The sequence below is a fragment of the Tamandua tetradactyla genome, chromosome 16 (genome assembly GCF_023851605.1).
Source record: "Tamandua tetradactyla isolate mTamTet1 chromosome 16, mTamTet1.pri, whole genome shotgun sequence".
In the NCBI taxonomy this organism is placed as follows: domain Eukaryota; kingdom Metazoa; phylum Chordata; class Mammalia; order Pilosa; family Myrmecophagidae; genus Tamandua; species Tamandua tetradactyla.
In genome coordinates, this window is record NC_135342.1 from 62,044,500 (window position 1) to 62,064,127 (window position 19,628).

Genomic DNA, 19,628 nt, shown 5'->3' on the forward strand with positions numbered 1-19,628 from the left:
AGTAATATTCAGATTCTCTATTTCTTTATTGATCCTCTGTCTAGATGTTCTGTCCATTGATGAGAGTGGGGAATTAAAGTCTCCAACTATTATGGTATTTGTGTCTATTTCCCTTTTCAGTGTTTGCAGTGTATTCCTCACGTATTTTGGAGCATTCTGGTTCGGTGCATAAATATTTATGATTGTTATGTCTTCTTGTTTAATTGTTCCTTTTATTAGTATATAGTGTCCTTCTTTGTCTCTTTTAACTGTTTTACATTTGAAGTCTAACTTGTTGGATATTAGTATAGCCCCTCCTGCTCTTTTCTGGTTGTTATTTGCATGAAATATCTTTTCCCAACCTTTCACTTTCAACCTATGTTTATCTTTGGGTCTAAGATGTGTTTCCTGTAGACAGCATATAGAAGGATCCTGTTTTTTAATCCATTCTGCCAATCTATGTCTTTTGATTGGGGAATTCAGTCCATTAACATTTAGTGTTATTACTGTTTGGATAATATTTTCCCCTAACATTTTGCCTTTTGTATTATATATATCATATCTGACTTTCCTTCCTTCTACACTCTTCTCCATACCTCTCTCTTCTGTCTTTTCGGTTCTGACTCTAGTGCTCCCTTTAGTATTTCTTGCAGAGCTGGTCTCTTGGTCACAAATTCTGTCAGTGACTTTTTGTCTGAGAATGTTTTAATTTCTCCCTCATTTTTGAAGGACAATTTTGCTGGATATAGGAGTCTTGGTTGGCAGTTTTTCTCTTTTAGTAATTTAAATATATCATCCCACTGTCTTCTAGCCTCCATGGTTTCTGCTGAGAAATCTACACATAGTCTTATTGGGTTTCCCTTGTATGTGATGGATTGTTTTTCTCTTGCTGCTTTCAAGATCCTCTCTTTCTCTTTGACCTCTGACATTCTAACTAGTAAGTGTCTTGGAGAACGCCTATTTGGGTCTAATCTCTTTGGGGTACGCTGCACTTCTTGGATCTGTAATTTTAGGTCTTTCATAAGAGTTGGGAAATTTTCAGTGAAAATTTCTTCCATTAGTTTTTCTCCTCCTTTTCCCTTCTCTTCTCCTTCTGGTACACCCACAACACGTATATTTGTGCGGTTCATATTGTCCTTGAGTTCCCTGATACCCTGTTCAAATTTTTCCATTCTTTTCCCGATAGTTTCTGTTTGTTTTTGGAATTCAGATGTTCCATCCTCCAAATCACTAATTCTATCTTCTGTCTCTTTGAATCTATCATTGTAGGTATCCATTGTTTTTTCTATCTTTTCTACTTTGTCCTTCACTTCCATAAGTTCTGTGATTTGTTTTTTCAGTTTTTCTATTTCTTCTTTATGTTCAGCCCATGTCTTCTTCATGTCCTCCCTCAATTTATCGATTTCGTTTTTGAAGAGGTTTTTCATTTCTGTTCGTATATTTAGCATTAGTTGTCTCAGCTCCTGTATCTCATTTGAACTATTGGTTTGTTCCTTTGACTGGGCCATATTTTCAATTATTTGAGCGTGATCCGTTATCTTCTGTTGTCGCCTGCGCATTTAGACAGATTTCCCTGGGTATTGGATCCAAAAGTTTGGAAGATTTTCCTGTGAAATCTCTGGGTTCTGTTTTTCTTATCCTGCCCAGTAGGTGGCGCTCGTGGCACACGTTTGTCTGCGGGTCCCACCGGTAAAAGGTGCTGTGGGACCTTAAACTTTGGAAAACTCTCGCCGTCCGGGGGTTCGCTAGCCGAAGCGGCTTGAGCCGGCCTGGGGTCCGAACGCAGGGAGGGTTGCTGGTCGCCGCAGCCCGGGAAAGAGCCCGTCGGAATTTCCTAGTCGGCCCTGGGCGACAAGCGTGGCGGGAGGGCGCCAGCGGCAGCAGCCCACCCGAGAGAGTGCTCGTTCCCCAGGAGTCACGGGTTTGGAAGGGGCCTCCCCCACCCGTCACCGTTCTCCGCGGCCTAGGGATTTCCGATCCAATTCTCTCAGTTGGTCCGGGGGACTGCGCGTGGTGTGGGCGCCCGCCCCCTTGGTTTCAGGGGACCGCCTCTCCAATTCTCCCAGCCGGCCCGGGAAGGGGGAAGGGAGTAACTCCGGCCGCTTGCCGCCCCACCCGGTGAGCCCCGCGCGCCTCGGCGATCTCACCCGAGCTGCTTCTCTCAGCCAGCCAGCCGTTCCAGGATGGGGTACGCTGTCTTTTTTATCTCTGTTGTGGCTTTGGGCGCTTTCTGTATCGTTTCTACTCCCCTAGTAGCTGTCCTGGAGAAGAAACTAAGATCCGCGCGTCTTACTAAGCCGCCATCTTCCAGGAAGTCCCCCGAGAATTGACATCTTAACTATATTTAGCCTTCCTACCCACAAGCGGGGAATGTCTTTCCACCTATTTAGATCCCTTTGATTTCTTTCAGCAATGTGTAGTTTTCTGTGTACAAGTCCCTTACTTCCCTAGTTAAGATCATTCCTAAGTACTTGATTCATTTAGTTGCTATTTTGAATGGAATGTTTGCCTTAACTGACTCCTCAGCTAGGTCATTGCTTGTGTTTAGAAATGTTACTGAGTTTTGCACATTAATTTTATGTCCCGCCACCTTGCTGAATTTATTCATTAGCTTAGATAACTTTGTTGTAGATTTTTCAGGATCTTCCAAGTATAGTATCATATCATCTGCAAATAATGAGAGTTTTACATCTTTTCCAATTTGGATACCTTTTATTTCTTTGTCCTGCCTGATTGCTCTAGCTAGAACTTCTAGCACAATGTTGAATAATAGTGGTGACAGAAAGCATCTTGTCTTGTTGCTGATCTTAGGTGAAAGGCTTTCACTTTTTCCCATTGAGTCTGATGCTGGCTATTGGTTTTTCATATATTCCCTTTATTGTATTTAGGTAGTTACCTTTGGTTCCTGTCTTTTGGAGTGTTTTTATCAGGAAAGGATGCTGAATTTTGTCTAATGCTTTGTCAGCATCAATTGGGATGATTATGTGATTTTTCCCTTTCGATTTGTTAATGTGCTGTATTACATTAATTGATTTTCTTGTCTTGAACCATCCTTGCGTTCCTGGTATAAACCCCAGGTGGTCATGGTGTGTAATTGTTTTAATATGTTGTTGGATTTCATTTGCTAATATTTTATTGAGAATTTTTGCATCTGTGTTCATTAGGGAGATTGGTCCTTAGTTTTTCTTTCTTATAGCATCTCTACCTGATTTTGGTATTAAAATGATATTAGCTTCATAAAATGAGTTAGGTGTAGAGTTCCTTTTTCCTCAATTTTTTAGAAAAGTTTTAGCCAGATTTGCGTTAGTGCCTTTTGGAATGTTTGATAAAATTCCCCTGTGAAGCCATCTGGCCCTGGGCTTTTCTTTGTAGGCAGATTTTTGATGACTGATTGAATCTGTTTACTTGCAGTTGGTTTGTTGAGATCTTCTATTTCTTCCTGAGTCAGTGTACTTTTAGTGTATCTCCAGGAATTTGTCCATTTCATCTAAGTTGTCTAGTTTGTTGGCATATAGTTGTTCATAGTGTCCTCTTATGGTTTCTTTTATTCCTTCAGGGTCTGTGATAATACACCCTGTCTCATTTCTGATTTTGTTTATTTGCATCCTCTCTCTCTTTTTCTTTGTCAATCTTGCCTAGTGGCCTATCAATTTTATTGATTTTCTCAAAGAACCAACTTTTGGTTTTATTGATTCTTTCTATTGTTCTTCTATTCTCCCATTCATTTCACTCTGCTTTAATCTTTGTTATTTCTCTTCTTCTGTATCCTTTCAGGTTAGTTTGCTCTTCTTTCTCAAGTTCCTCCAGGTATGCTGCGAAGTCCTTGATTTTTGCTCCTTCTTGTTTTTTAATAAATGCATTTAGGGCAATAAATTTCCCTCTTGTTGAATTGACCCTTTAATTATTATTTAGTGTCCTTCTTTGTCTCTTATGATGTCTTTACATTTAAAATCTGTTTTATCCAATATTAGTATAGCTAATCCTGCTTTCCTTTGATTACAGCTTGTGTGGAAAATCTTTTTCCATCCTTTCATTTTCCATTTATTTGTATCCTTGTGTCTAAGATGAGTCACTTTGAAGTAGCATATAGCTGGATTATATTTCTTAATCCATTCTGCCAATCTGTATCTTTTAATTGGTAAATTTAGTCCATTAACATTCAGAGTTATTACTGAAAAGGCTTTCTTGAATCTACCATATTATTTATTTTGTTTGTCAAACCTATATATTCTCTTCCCTCTTTCTCTTTGTAGTCCTCAAATTACCATTCGTGTTACTCTTCAATTTTGTGCCCTGCTCTAGACATCCCTCTTCTGTCTCTTTTTTTCAGCCAGCAGAACTTGTTTTGGTATTTCTTGTAGGGCCGATCTCTTGTTGACAAATTCTTTCTGGACTTCCTTGTGAAAACTATAATCTCTCCCTCAGTTTTGAAAGACAATTTGGCTGGGTGCAGAATTCTTGTCTAAAAGTCTTTCTGTTTCAGGATCTTGAATATATCACACCACTGCCTTCTCACCTCCAGGTTGCTACTTCAGTAGTCTGAAATCAGTCTTATTTGATTTCCCTTGAATGTAGTAGATTGTTTTTCTCTTGCCGCTTTCAGGATTTTCTGCTTCTCTTCAATATTTGACAGACTGATTGGTATGTGTCTTGGGGAAGGCCTATTTGAATTTATTCTGTTTGGAGTTCGTTGGGCTTCTTTGATTTGTATATTTATGTCCTTTATGAGGGTTGGGAAGTTTTCCCACGTTATGTCCTCAACTACTCTTCCTAGCCCTCTACTCCTCTCTTCTCCTTCTGGGAACCAGTAATTCTTATATTTGTGTGATTTGTTTTGTCTATCATTTCCCTGAGGTCCAATTCAATTTTTTCCATCTTTTTTGCCATTTGCTGTTTTGAGTCTTTTAAATCAGTTATCCTGTCCTCTATGTCACTTATTCTTTCTCTGTCTCTTCAAATCTTGTATCATTTGCCTCTAGTATGTTTTTTTTTTTTGGTTGGCAGAGTCTTTAATCTCTGTGATATCTGCTATTTTTCTACTTATTCTTTCAGATTCCTCTTTATGCTCTTCTACTGTCTTCTTGATCTCCTTTATGTGTTTTACTATCCCACTTATTTTATTAAGTAGAGTTGTATGAACACTTTCGACTAGTTGTTCTGACATCTGTGTCTCCTCTGGTGTTTTAATTTGGTCATTAGATTGGACTAGATCTGTTTGCATTGTTATATGCTGTTCTAGTGTGATAGCTGCCAGAAGACAGTATACCAGAAATGGAATGGCTTTTAAAAAGTTAATAGTTAATAATAGTTAATAGTTTTAAGTCTGAGAAAATGTCCCAATTACAACAAGTCTATAGTAATGTCCAATCAAAGGCATCCAAGGAAAGATAACCTTGGTTCAAGAAGGCCAATGAAATTCAGGGTTTCTCTCTTAAGTAAGAAGGCACATGGTTCACACAGTCGCAGTTTCTCTCAGCTGTAAGGGCACATGGCGAGCAAGGCGTCATCTGCTAGCTTTCTCTCCTGGCTTCCTGTTTCATGAAGCTCCCTGGGAGATGTTTTCCTTCTTCATCTCCAAAGTTCACTGGCTTGTGGGCTCTCTGCTTCTTGTGGCTGTGTCATTCCTCTATGCTCTCTCTGAATATCTCATTCTCCAAAATGTTTTCTCTTTTATAGGACTTCAGAAACTAGTCAAGGCCTGCCCAAATAGGTGGAGACATGTTATCACCTGATCCAGTTTAACAACCACTCTTGATTAAATCCCATCTCCAGGGAGATGATCTAATTATAGATTCAAACATACAGTGTTGAATAGGGATTAGTCTACCTTTATGAAATGGAATTTTGATTAAAACATGGCTTTTCTAGGGGACATACATCTTTCAAACCAGCACTATGCATAGTGATCTTTTGTCTTCATGGCATGTAAATATTTTGATTGATTTACTTTGGGAGTTGATTTCTTTCAGTAGTCTAAGACGTTGTGTTTGTGGGATGGTTGTACAGCAGGGAACAGGGTTTTCCTGTTGGGGAATACCTGTGGGGTATTCAGTGTGGTGCCTTGTTTCAGGGCAGGTATAGGCACAGGTTGGGGATGTTATGCTGAAGTTTGTGAACCAGAGTGCCCAGTGACCAGGGAGGATGTAGCTGTGCAGGTGCACTGGTCTGGGGGATATAACCCTGGTGTGCACTGGTCTAAGGCACAAGGCCCTTTGTGTGCGTGTTTAGAGCTGTGGCAGCAGGTTGGCGTTATGCCTTTGTGAATTGGGGGTGGATATGACCCGGCTGCACAGGTCAGCCCTTCCTCACAGCTGGGATTTGTGGCCAAGGGCTGTGCATATGCGCGGTTCTAAGACTGCAGTAAAGTGCGGTTACCAGAGCTGAATGACCTGATTGGGGTCCCATGCGCATATGTGTACCTAGGAGTGCCATAAACTGATGTGCGAACAGGGTGAGGCAGTGTTACACTATGGATGGGGGCCAGGGGTAGCCTGGGTATGGAGGTTAGTGCCTGCAGACTTTATGTGCTGGCAACAGCCTGCAGGGAACAGGGAGGGAAGGTAGTGCTCTGGACGGGTGCAGGAGAGGTGAGTTGGGCTGCACTTGGGGTAGGGGTGTGGGGCTAGTACATGGGCTGGTGGGATGGATCCGTCTGGATCACAGGGAATGGGAGCGGGTGATGGGGTTTGGGTGTGTGGGGTGTGGTGCGAGTCACCTGTCACGGGGCCACGCTGGTGGGGGTAGCACACTCAAGGTACATGGCCTGTCAAGTTTCCGGCTCCCATCCATGTACTCCTGTGGGCTCCGTGCCTCCATGCCATGTTCCAGCTTTCTGCCTCTCAGTTCCTTAGCCTCTGCAACTCGGGCTGTCTTATGTGGTGTAGAAGACTCTCCCAGGTCAGCTGCACTCTTGAGTTGCTGCTTCAGTCCCCCTTGTGTCCCTTCTCTAACTTTTCATGGAGCAGGGCTAATCTTGAGCTACTCGATTCAGCCATCTTCCTGGAAGTCTTATGCTAAGCTTTTGCACACAATAACTTACTTATCCTCCAATAATCTTATAAGTTACATACTGTTTTTATCCCTATTTTACAAATGAATGAGGTGAGGTCACAGAGCAGTAGTGTCAGAGGTGGAATTTAAATCTAGGCAGTCAATCCAAACTGTTATTTACTGTGTTAGATAAGTGAAGGGATGTTCTAGATAAAGGCAGCCGCATCTGCAAAGACCTTGTGGTTGGTGGGATCATGGTATATTAAAGGAGCTATAAGGAATGGGCTTTAACGGAAATGTGATGTGATCAGATTTGAGTTTCAAAATCATTTTCTCCCTATTTTTTTCTGTCTCTTTATAAGGCATCAATGACTGGTTTATTATCTTTTTTAAATTACTAATTGGAGAGTAAATTGGCAGGGCTAGAGTAGTTTCAGGGAGATCTTTCAGTAGGCTATAGCAGCAGTCCAGGAACGAGGTAATAGTCATTTGGCCTAGTTTGGTTTTCAAAGATATTTAGGTAAAATCTAAATAAAAAGTGATGGAGTCTGGGGGACAAGATGGCGGCTTAGTAAGGTACGTGCGTCTTAGTTCCTCCTCCAAAGCAACTACTAGGTGAACTGAAACAGTGCAGAACAGCTCCCAGGGCTACGGCAAGGAATGGACGCACAGCGTACCCCAGTCTGGACTGGCTAGTCTGACTGCGAGACTCGGCTGCGGTGAGATCCCCGAGCGGCGCGCGATTTCCCGAGCAGCGGTAGCTGCGGCGCCGGAGCTACTCCCTCCCTCCTTCCCGGGCCGGCTGAGAGTCTCGGAGAGGCAAGTTTCCCAAGCCGAGGCGGCCGGCGCCCCTCTTTTGCAGGCAGCTTCGAGTCTCGGCTTCGAGTCCGCGACTACGAGTCTCGGATCAGAGAGCTATCCAAGCTGCGGTGGCCCTCCTTCGCAGGCGACTTCCTGGTCTGGTGGCGAATTCCCTGGGCCCGATGCGGCCGGCGACCAGCCACAGGGTCCCCTCAAGCCGCGGCGGCTGATGCCCCCACCTCGCGCGGCCCCCTGAACCAACGGAGAGAATTGGATCGGAAATCCCCAGGCCGCGGAGATCGGTGACCGGGGGGATCCATTCCAAACACGTGAGACAAACGTGTGCCATGAGCGCCACCTACTGGGCAGGATAAGAAAAACAGAACTCTGAGATTTCACAGAAAAATCTTACAACCTTGTTGGGTCCGACACCGAGGGAAATCTGACTAAATGCCCAGACGCCAGCAGCAGAAGATAACGGTCCACGCTCAGAAGATTGAGAATATGGCCCAGTCAAAGGAACAAACCAATAGTTCAAATGAGATACAAGAGCTGAGACAACTAATGCTGAATATACGAACAGAAATGGAAAACCTCTTCAAAAATGAAATCGATAAATGGAGGGAGGACATGAAGAGGACATGGGCTGAACATAAAGAAGAAATAGAAAAACTGAAAAAACAAATCACAGAACTTATGGAAGTGAAGGATAAAGTAGAAAAGATGGAAAAAACAATGGATACCTACAATGATAGATTTAAAGAGACAGAAGACAGAATTAGTGATTTGGAGGATGGAACATCTGAATTCCAAAAACAAACAGAAACTATCGGGGAAAGAATGGAAAAATTTGAACAGGGTATCAGGGAACTCAAGGACAATATGAACCACACAAATATACATGTTGTGGGTGTCCCATAAGAAGAAGAGAAGGGAAAAGGAGGAGAAAAACTAATGGAAGAAATTTTCACTGAAAATTTCCCAACTCTTATGAAAGACCTAAAATTACAGATCCAAGAAGTGCAGCGCACCCCAAAGAGATTAGACCCAAATAGGCGTTCTCCAAGACACTTACTAGTTAGAATGTCAGAGGTCAAAGAGAAAGAGAGGATCTTGAAAGCAGCAAGAGAAAAACAATCCATCACATACAAGGGAAACCCAATAAGACTATGTGTAGATTTCTCAGCAGAAACCATGGAGGCTAGAAGACAGTGGGATGATATATTTAAATTACTAAAAGAGAAAAACTGCCAACCAAGACTCCTATATCCAGCAAAATTGTCCTTCAAAAATGAGGGAGAAATTAAAACATTCTCAGACAAAAAGTCACTGAGAGAATTTGTGACCAAGAGACCAGCTCTGCAAGAAATGCTAAAGGGAGCACTAGAGTGAGATACAAAAAGACAGAAGAGAGAGGTATGGAGAAGAGTGTAGAAAGAAGGAAAATCAGATATGATATATATAATACAAAAGGCAAAATGTTAGAGGAAAATATTATCCAAACAGTAATAACACTAAATGTCAATGGACTGAATTCCCCAATCAAAAGACATAGATTGGCAGAATGGATTAAAAAACAGGATCCTTCTATATGCTGTCTACAGGAAACACATCTTAGACCCAAAGATAAATATAGGTTGAAAATGAAAGTTTGGGAAAAGATATTTCATGCAAATAACAACCAGAAAATAGCAGGAGTGGCTATACTAATATCCAACAAATTAGACTTCAAATGTAAAACAGTTAAAAGAGACAAAGAAGGACACTATATACTAATAAAAGGAACAATTAAACAAGAAGACATAACAATCATAAATATTTACGCACCGAACCAGAATGCCCCAAAATACGTGAGGAATACACTGAAAACACTGAAAAGGGAAATAGACTCATATACCATAATAGTTGGTGACTTAATTCCCCACTCTCATCAATGGACAGAACATCTAGACAGAGGATCAATAAAGAAATAGAGAATCTGAATATTACTGTAAATGAGCTAGTCTTAACAGACATTTATAGGACATTACATCCCACAACAGCAGGATACACCTTTTTCTCAAGTGCTCATGGATCATTCTCAAAGACAGACCATATGCTGGGTCACAAAGCAAGTCTTAACAAATTTAAAAAGATTGAAATCATACACAACACTTTCTCGGATCATAAAGGAATGAAGATGGAAATCAATAATAGGCAGAGTGCCAGAAAATTCACAAATACGTGGAGGCTCAACAACACACTCCTAAACAAGTAAAACCCTCACTGTTTGCAGTGAATGAATATAGATGCAAAAATCCTCAATAAAATTCTAGCAAATCGTATCCAACAACACATTAAAAGAATTATACATCATGACCAAGTAGGATTCATTCCAGGTATGCAAGGATGGTTCAACCTAAGAAAATCAATTAATGTAATACACCATATCAACAAATCAAAGCAGAAAAATCACATGATCATCTCAATTGATGCAGAGAAGGCATTTGACAAGATTCAACATCCTTTCCTGTTGAAAACACTTCAAAGGATAGGAATACAAGGGAACTTCCTTAAAATGTTAGAGGGAATATATGAAAAACCCACAGCTAATATCATCCTCAATGGGGAAAAATTGAAAACTTTCCCCCTAAGATCAGGAACAAGACAAGGATGTCCACTATCACCACTATTATTCAACATTGTGTTGGAGGTTCTAACCAGAGCAATTAGACAAGAAAAAGAAATACAAGGCATCAAAATTGGAAAGGAAGAAGTACAACTATCACTGTTTGCAGACGATATGATACTATACGTCGAAAACCCGGAAAAATCTACAACAAAAAAACTACTAGAGGGGCGGGCCGCGGTGGCTCAGCGGGCAAAGTGCTTGCCTGCTATGCCGGAGGACCTCGGTTCGATTCCCGGCCCCAGCCCATGTAACAAAAACGGAGAAACAGAATACAATAAAACAAGAAAATGTTTTAAAATGTTTCCCTTTCTTCCTTCCTTCCTTCCTTCTATCCTTCCTTCCTTCTCTCTGTCTTTCCTTTAAAAAAAAAAAAAAAAAAAAAAAAAAAAAACTACTAGAGCTAATAAATGAGTACAGCAAAGTAGCAGGTTACAAGATCAACATTCAAAAATCTGTAGTGTTTCTATACACTAGCAATGAACAAGCTTGGGGGAAATCAAGAATCGAATCCCATTTACAATTGCAACTAAAAGAATAAAATACCTAGGAATAAATTATCTAAAGAGACAAAAAACCTATATAAAGAAAACTACATAAAACTGCTAAAAGAAATCACAGAAGACCTAAATAGATGGAAGGGCATACCGTGTTCATGGATTGGAAGACTAAATATAGTTAAGATGTCAATCCTACCTAAATTGATTTACAGATTCAATGCAATACCAATCAAAATCCCAACAACTTATTTTTCAGAAATAGAAAAACCAATAAGCAAATTTATCTGGAAGGGTAGGGTGCCCCGAATTGCTAAAAACATCTTGAGGAAAAAAAACGAAGCTGGAGGTCTTGCACTGCCTGACTTTAAGGCATATTATGAAGCCACTGTGGTCAAAACAGCATGGTATTGGCATAAAGATAGATATATCGACCAATGGAATCGAATAGAGTGCTCAGATATAGACCCTCTCATCTATGGACATTTGATCTTTGATAAGGCAGTCAAGCCAAGTCACCTGGGACAGAACAGTCTCTTCAATAAATGGTGCCTAGAGAACTGGATATCCATATGCAAAAGAATGAAAGAAGACCCATATCTCACACCCTACACAAAAGTTAACTCAAAATGGATCAAAGATCTAAACATTAGGTCTAAGACCATAAAACAGTTAGAGGAAAATGTAGGGAGATATCTTATGAATCTTACAATTGGAGGCAGTTTTATGGACCTTAAACCTAAAGCAGGAGCACTGAAGAAGGAAATAAATAAATGGGAACTCCTCAAAATTAAACACTTTTGTGCATCAAAGAACTTCATCAAGAAAGTAGAAAGACAGCCTACACAATGGGAATCAATATTTGGAAACGACGTATCAGATAAAGGTCTAGTATCCAGAATTTATAGAGATTGTTCAACTCAACAATAAAAAGGCAGCCAATCCAATTACAAAATGGGAAAAAGACTTGAACAGACACCTCTCAGAAGAGGAAATACAAATGGCCAAAAGGCACATGAAGAGATGCTCAATGTCCCTGGCCATTAGAGAAATGCAAATCAAAACCACAATGAGATATCAGAATGGCCATTATCAACCAAACAGAAAATCACAAGTGCTGGAGAGGATGCGGTGAAAGAGGCACACTTATCCACTGTTGGTGGAAATGTCAAATGGTGCAACCACTGTGGAAGGCAGTTTGGCGGTTCCTCAAAAAGCTGAATATAGAATTGCCATACGACCCAGCAATACCATTGCTGGGTATCTACTCAAAGGACTTAAGGGCAAAGACACAAACGGACATTTGCACACCAATGTTTATAGCAGCGTTATTTACAATTGCAAAGAGATGGAAACAGCCAAAATGTCCATCAACAGACGAGTGGCTAAACAAACTGTGGTATATACATACGATGGAATATTATGCAGCTTTAAAGCAGGATAAACTTATGAAGCATGTAATAACATGGATGGACCTATAGAATATTATGCTGAGTGAGTCCAGCCAAAAACTAAAGGACAAATACTGTATGGTCCCACCGATGTGAACGGACATTCGAGAATAAACTTGAAATATGTCATTGGTAACAAGAGTCCAGCAGTAGTTAGAAACAGGGTAAGATAATGGATAATTGAAGCTGAAGGGTTACAGACTGTGCAACACGACTAGATACAAAAACTCAGAAATGGACAGCACAATAATACCTAATTGTAAAGTAATCATGTTAAAACACTGAATGAAGCTGCATCCGAGCTATAGGTTTTTGTTTTGTTTTGTTCTTACTATTATTACTTTTATTCTTTTTTTTCTCTATATTAACATGCTATATCTTATTCGGTTGTATTGCTAGTTCTTCTAAACCGATGCAAATGTATCAATGATCATGCATCTATGTGATGATGTTAAGAATTACTGATTGCATATGTAGAATGGTATGATTTTTAAAAAAAAAAAAATGGACAGCACAATACTACCTAATTGTAATGTAATTATGTTAAAATGCTGAATGAAGCTGCATCTGAGCTATAGTTTTTTTTTCTTATATATTTTTGTATTTTTTATTTTTATTTCTTCTCTATATTATCATTTTATTTCTTTTTCTGTTGTGTTGCTATTTCTTTTTCTAAATCGATGCATATGTACTAAGAAATGATGATCATACATCTATGTGATGATATTAAGAATTACTGATTGCATATGTAGAATAGAATGATTTCTAAATGTTGTGTTAGTTATTTTTTTTAATTAATAAAAAAAGTATTAAAAAATTAAACATTTCTAATAATCAAAGAAATTAGTATAAAAAAAAAAAAGTGATGGAGTGGATATAGGAGTGACCAGGTGAGAGATAGAGAGAGGAAGGTCAAGAATAGTTCAGATGTTTCTGGCTTTCTTAACTGGATAGATGGTGGTACCATTTACAGAGATAAGGAATCCTTGAAAAGAATCTATTTGTACACAAGAAAAGGGAAATCATTAGTTGAGCTTGAAGTGCCTTTGAGATAGCTTTTGAGCTGTTTAGCAGGCTACTGGGTACACTGATGTGGAGCTGAAGATGTGAATTTCTGAGCCAAAGGCACATTGATCTTAAGCTACAGATGTGGTTGTTATTGTTTAGGGAAAGAGTAAAGAAAGAATCAAACCTTGAAAAGCTCACTGATGGGGTGGAAAAGATTGAGCTTTAAAAAGAAATTGAGAAATTGTAGCTGTAGAACCCACAGGTAGACCAGGAGAGTGTGATATTATTTTGCCAAAAAAGGAGGTTTCAGGAAGAAGAGAGAAGTCAGTATAATCAAGTGTAGACCTCTCACTTCTAAGCCTGCTTCCTCCTCCCATCAGTATCGGCTCTCTTAGCCATCACTAAAGTAGCAAGCAAAATAATGTAAGCAGTTGGTTTCAACAGTTATCATAATACCCACCTTACATATGTTTCTAGATCCCTTCTAGGCAGTTATCCCATTAAGTTGAAGAAGTGAAATAACATGAAATACCCTGAAACTTTTGAGTACACATAGGTTCAATTTAACCCCTTCTTTTTATGACGTTCTTTGTAGCAAAAAGTCTTGAGAGAAAATGGAGCTTGAAGCTCTGTATGTGTCTATTTCTAATTACAGTTTTCTTCGTTTTCATATGACTTTTCTTGATAATGGAAACAACCAGATATAACACGTTTGTAGTTAGCTTCCACTGTCAGACTTCACTAAATTCTTGTCTCCTCTGACTCTTGTGGTTTAAATAATGCAAACCATTCTCAAGGTCTGCTTGCTTTTCCATATTTTATTTCTTTTACTGTAGGTATCGTTATACATATACAGCCTTTTAAAAACAATTTTTAAAATTTTTTTTTATTAATTAAAAAAAACAATTACAGGAAAGAAACACACACATTCTTAGTGTATGCTCATTCTGGTCTACATATATAATCAGGAATTCACAATATCATCACATAGCTGCATATTCATCATCATGATCATTTCTTAGAACATTTGCATCAATTCAGAAAAAGAAATAAAAAGACAACAGAAAAATAAAATAGAAACAGAAAAAAAACAAAATTTCACATACCATACCCCTTACCCCTTCCTTTCATTGATCACTAGCATCTCAAATTAGTGATGTTTATTTTGACATTTGTTCCCCCTATTATTTATTATTATTTTTATTTTTATTAATTAAAGAAAAAAAAAGAAATTGACAAAACATTTAGAAATCATTCCATTCTACATATGCAATCAGTAATTCTTAACATCATCACATAGATGCATGATCATCATTTCTTAGTACATTTGCATCGATTTAGAAAAAGAAGTAGCAAAACAACAGAAAAAGATATAGAATGTTAATATAGAGAAAAAAATAAAAATAATAATAATAGTAAAGAAAAAAGACACAAACAAACAAACAGACAAACAAAAAAAAAACCTATAGCTCAGATGCAGTTTCATTCAGTGTTTTAACATGATTACTTTACAATTAGGTATTATTGTGCTGTCCATTTTTGAATGTTTGTATCTAGTCCTGTTGCACAGTCTGTATCCCTTCAGCTCCAATTACCCATTATCTTACCCTGTTTCTAACTCCTGTTGGTCTCTGTTACCAATGACATATTCCAAGTTTATTCTCGAATGTCGGTTCACATCAGTGGGACCATACAGTATTTGTCCTTTAGTTTTTGGCTAGACTCACTCAGCATAATGTTCTCTAGGTCCATCCATGTTATTTCATGCTTCATAAGTTTATTCTGTCTTAAAGCTGCATAATATTCCATCGTATGTATATACCACAGTTTGTTTAGCCACTCGTCTGTTGATGGACATTTTGACGGTTTCCATCTCGTTGCAATTGTAAATAATGCTGCTATAAACATTGGTGTGCAAATGTCCGTTTGTGTCTTTGCCCTTAAGTCCTTTGAGTAGATACCTAGCAATGGTATTGCTGGGTCGTATGGCAATTCTATATTCAGTTTTTTGAGGAACCGGCAAACTGCCTTCCACAGTGGTTGCACCATTTGACATTCCCACCAACAGTGGATAAGTGTGCCTCTTTCTCCACAGCCTTTTCTTAATTTATGAATTTAGCTCATTTTGACTTCATTATACAGTAGTGTAGTATATAGTAAGTAATAGTTTAGTATATAGTGAACATATTTATTGTATGTAAATATTGCCCATTCAGCAGGATGAGGTCTGAAAAATTCCCATTTGGTTTAACTCGATCAAAGTCATTGACTGTTTTAAGAGATCTTTTGGAATAGAAATGATAATAAAAGCTATATTAGAATGGAATGTGAGGACATCGAGTCAGCAACTACTGGCATTACCTTTAAGAAGTTTGGTTCTGAAGGGAAGACAGAAGAGAGGATGGAAGCTAAAGGAAGGGGGTATATGAAGCCAGAGGAAATTTCAATGTGAGAGGCCCAAAAAGGTTAAAATAGGTGACTCAGGTGGTAAGAGTGTTTTGAATATATAGAGCAGAGAACGTCAATGATAATGAAAAATACCAAGTTTCTGAGGAAGGTGGGAGGAAATAGGATTTAAAGTGTGGACGTTGGGATGGGCCTTAAATGGAAGATAGAATACCGGGGAAGGAAGAAAAAATGTTTAAGATGGATGTGGATTAGGAAGTTAGAAATTTAGTAGTGGACAGTTGGGGGAGTTCCCATATAATAGGTGCGTTTTTTTCTTCTCTGAGGAATAATATGAAGTCCCTGTTGCAGACGTGTAAGTGATTTGACAGTTGGAGGAGATTGGAAAGATTTGAGATAGTTCCTGTAAAGAGAAGAAGAGTAAGTTGACCACAGTAATCTAGAATGATTTCAGGCATGATCGAAGGTCACATTTGATGTTGATATTTGTGAATTTATAGATACTCTTCAGCCCTGCTGAGTAAGTTGTTTAAGCAGCACTCAGATTCTTCAGAGCAGGTGGTAAGAAATTAATACTAGGGCTCCTCCAAGGAGGATTTACTAAAGACATATGGTCCAAGAGGGTTGTTGAACGCTATTGAGATGAGGGACTGTAAAATCTAATCTGAATAAGAAGAGAATAAGAAGAGGGTTGCAATTTTAAAAAAAGAAGAAATAAGGTCAGTAGATTAGAGATTCTCATTATTGCCATCATAGTGATAGTGCTTGAACTGGCAGAGAAAAAGGATCAAATATATCATTAATGCATGGACATGGAGGACAATATAAAGACAGAATCTAGAGGGTATTACTCATGGAAATGGAAATCAATGGGGCCTGTGAGTGAAGAGAGAATATTGGATTGGACTACAGCTGTCATCACTGACCTTATGGTTGACAGAATACAAATCTGGTGGCATGTGGCATACACTAATGGAAGGAAAAACAGAACCACAGGAGTTTCGAACAGTTCTTGTTCTATGTTGGTAACTGTCTTTTCTCTGTAGCATTTTAGATTTTTTTATTCATGCTTTTGCTAAAATGAAACTAAAAGAAATTTTTTTGAGGCGAAGTTACTATGCAATGAACCATTTTAAAGTGAACAGTTTAGTATATTTATAGTGTTGTGTAAGCATCAACTTTATTTAGTTCCATGACATTTCCATCATTCTAAAGCAAAACCTTAACAGTTTTAATTTTGAGGAAATCTAAATTATTTTTTTTTCTCATTGCTTGTGCTTTGTCATATTTAAGAGTCCCTTGCCATATCCACAGTCATGAAGATGTACTCTTGTATTTTCTTCTAGGAGTTTTATTCTTTTTACTCATATTTAGGTCACTTTGAGTTGATCCATTTTGAGTTAATTTTTGAATTTGGTGTGAGGTAGGGGTTCATCTTCATTCTTTTGCATGTAATTATCCAGTTATTCCAGCACTGTTTGTTGAAGACGACTATTCTTCCCTTTCAATCAGGGTCTTGTTTCCCTTTTCGAAATGAGTTGGCCATAGATGTTTGAGTTTGTTTCTAGACTTTCAAATCTGTTGGTCTCTATGGCGTACTTTCAAGATATTGCAGGTTCAGTTTCAGACCACCGTAATAAAATGAATATTGCATAAAACGAGTCATAAATTTTTTGGTTTCCCGGTGCATAAAAAGTTATGTTTACACTGTGCTGTAGTCTCCTAAATGTGCAGTAGCATTATGCCTGAACAATGTACATACCTTAATTTTAAAAATGCCTTATTGTATATACCACAGCCCTTCTGTAAAAAAAAGCTTTATTGGTAAAAATGGTAACCATCATCTCACCCTTCAGGAAGTCATAACCTTTTTGCTGGTAGAGATCTTGCCTCGCTTTTCATGGCTGCAGATGGATCAAGGTGGTGGTTGGTGAAGGTTGGGGTGAAGAAATCACAATTTCTTAAAATAGGGCAACAATGAAGTTTGCCACATCAATTCAATCTTCCTTTCATGAAAGATTTCTCTGTAGCATGCAAAGCTGTTTGATAGCACTTTACCCAGAGTAGAACTTCTTTCAAAATTGGAGTCAGTCCTCAAACCCTATTGCTGTTTTGTCAACTAAGTTTATATAATACTCTAAGTCCTTTGTTGTCCATTTCAACAAGGCTCATATCATCTTTACCAGCTGTAGATTCCTTCTGAAGAAACCACTTTGGTCGTCCATTAGAAGCAACTCCTCATCTGTTCAAGTTTTATGAGACTGTAGCAGTTCAGTTACATCTTCGGTTTCTACTTCTAATTCTAGTTCTCTTGCTGTTTCCACCCCATCTACAGTTACTTCCTCCACTGAAGTCTTGAATCCCTCAAAGACATCCCATGAGGGTAGAAGTCAACTTCTGCCAAACCTCTGTTAATGTTGATATTTTGACTTCCCCCCATGGATCATGAATGTTCTTAATGGCTTCTAAAATGGTGAATCCTTTCTGGAAGATATTCAATTTACTTTGCCTAGATTCATCAGAGGAATCACAGCTATAGGCTTGCAAAATGTATTTCTTGAATAATAAGGCTTGAAAGTCAAAAAGATTCCTTGATCCACAGGCTGCAAAATGAATGTTGTGTTAACAGGTATGAAAACAACATTAATCTCATACATCTCCATCAGAGCTCTTGGGTGACCAAGGTTCATTGTTAAAGAGCAGTCTTTAAACAAGTCTTTTAACAATGCACCTTTAAAGTTTAGTCTTTAGCTAAAGAACATGCTTTTTAGAGCATTTAGAACAATGCTCTAAAGAACATTTTAGAGCAATTCTTTTTATTTACTGGCAGTAGGCCTCAACAGTAGGCTTAAAATACTCAGTAAACCATGTTGTAAACAGATGTGCAGTCATCCAAACTCTTTTATTCCATTTATAGAGCTCAGCCTGAGTAGATTCAGCATAATTCTTAAGGGCTCTAGGATTTTCAGGATCCTTACTGAGCATTGTCCTCAATTTAAAGTCACCATCTGCATTAGCCTCTAACAAGGGAGTGGATATTTCAGTTTGCTAAAGCTGCCAGAATGCAGCATACCAGAAATGGGTTGGCTTTTTCAATGGAAATATACTAGGTTACAAATTAACAGTCCTGAGGCCATGAAAATGTACAAATTAAAGCTTCAAGAGGCAGATATGTTCTCCTGGGAAAGGTTGCTGGCATCCTGGGTTCCTCTGTCACATGGGAAGGCAAATGGCACCGTCTGCTGGTCCTTCTTTCCAAAATGTCTCTGAGCTTCTCTGTACATTTTCCTCCTGGATTCTGGTTTCAGTGGTTCTCTCCTAAGTGTCTTTGCCTTTTATCCTCTCATTAAAAACTCAAGCAAGAGGATTAAGACCCACTTTGAATGGGCTGGGTCACATTGCCATGGGAACAAGCTAAGCAAAAAGTCCCAGCCGCAATAGGTCTGCACCATTAGATATGAATTAAGAGAAATATGCTTTTCTAGGTTACATTAATAGATGCAAACCAGCCTCGTCAGCCTGCTTTTGAAGCTTTGAAGCCAGGCATTGACTTCTCTCTAGCTATGAAAGTCCTAATGGCCTCTACTTCTAATAGAAGGCTGTTCTGTGTACAGTGAAAATCTGTTGTTCAGTGTAGCTATCTTCATCAGTGATCTTAGCTAGGTCTTCTGGATAATTTGATGCAGCTTCTACATCAGCACTTGCTGTTTTACCTTGTACTTTCATGTTACGGAGATGGCTCCTTAGCTTAAGCCTCACAAACCAATCTCTGCTAGCTTCAGACTTTTCTTCTGAAGCTTCCTCACCTCTCTCTGCGTTCATCAAATT

The 19,628-nt window shown here is 38.8% G+C and overlaps 1 protein-coding gene across 4 annotated transcripts in view; it reads left to right on the plus strand.

Annotated features, from left to right (window-relative positions):
• Nucleotides 1-19,628, plus strand: part of NFATC3 (nuclear factor of activated T cells 3) — a 203,977-nt gene that overhangs the window by 140,045 nt on the left and 44,304 nt on the right. The gene's annotated exons all lie outside the window — the stretch shown is intronic.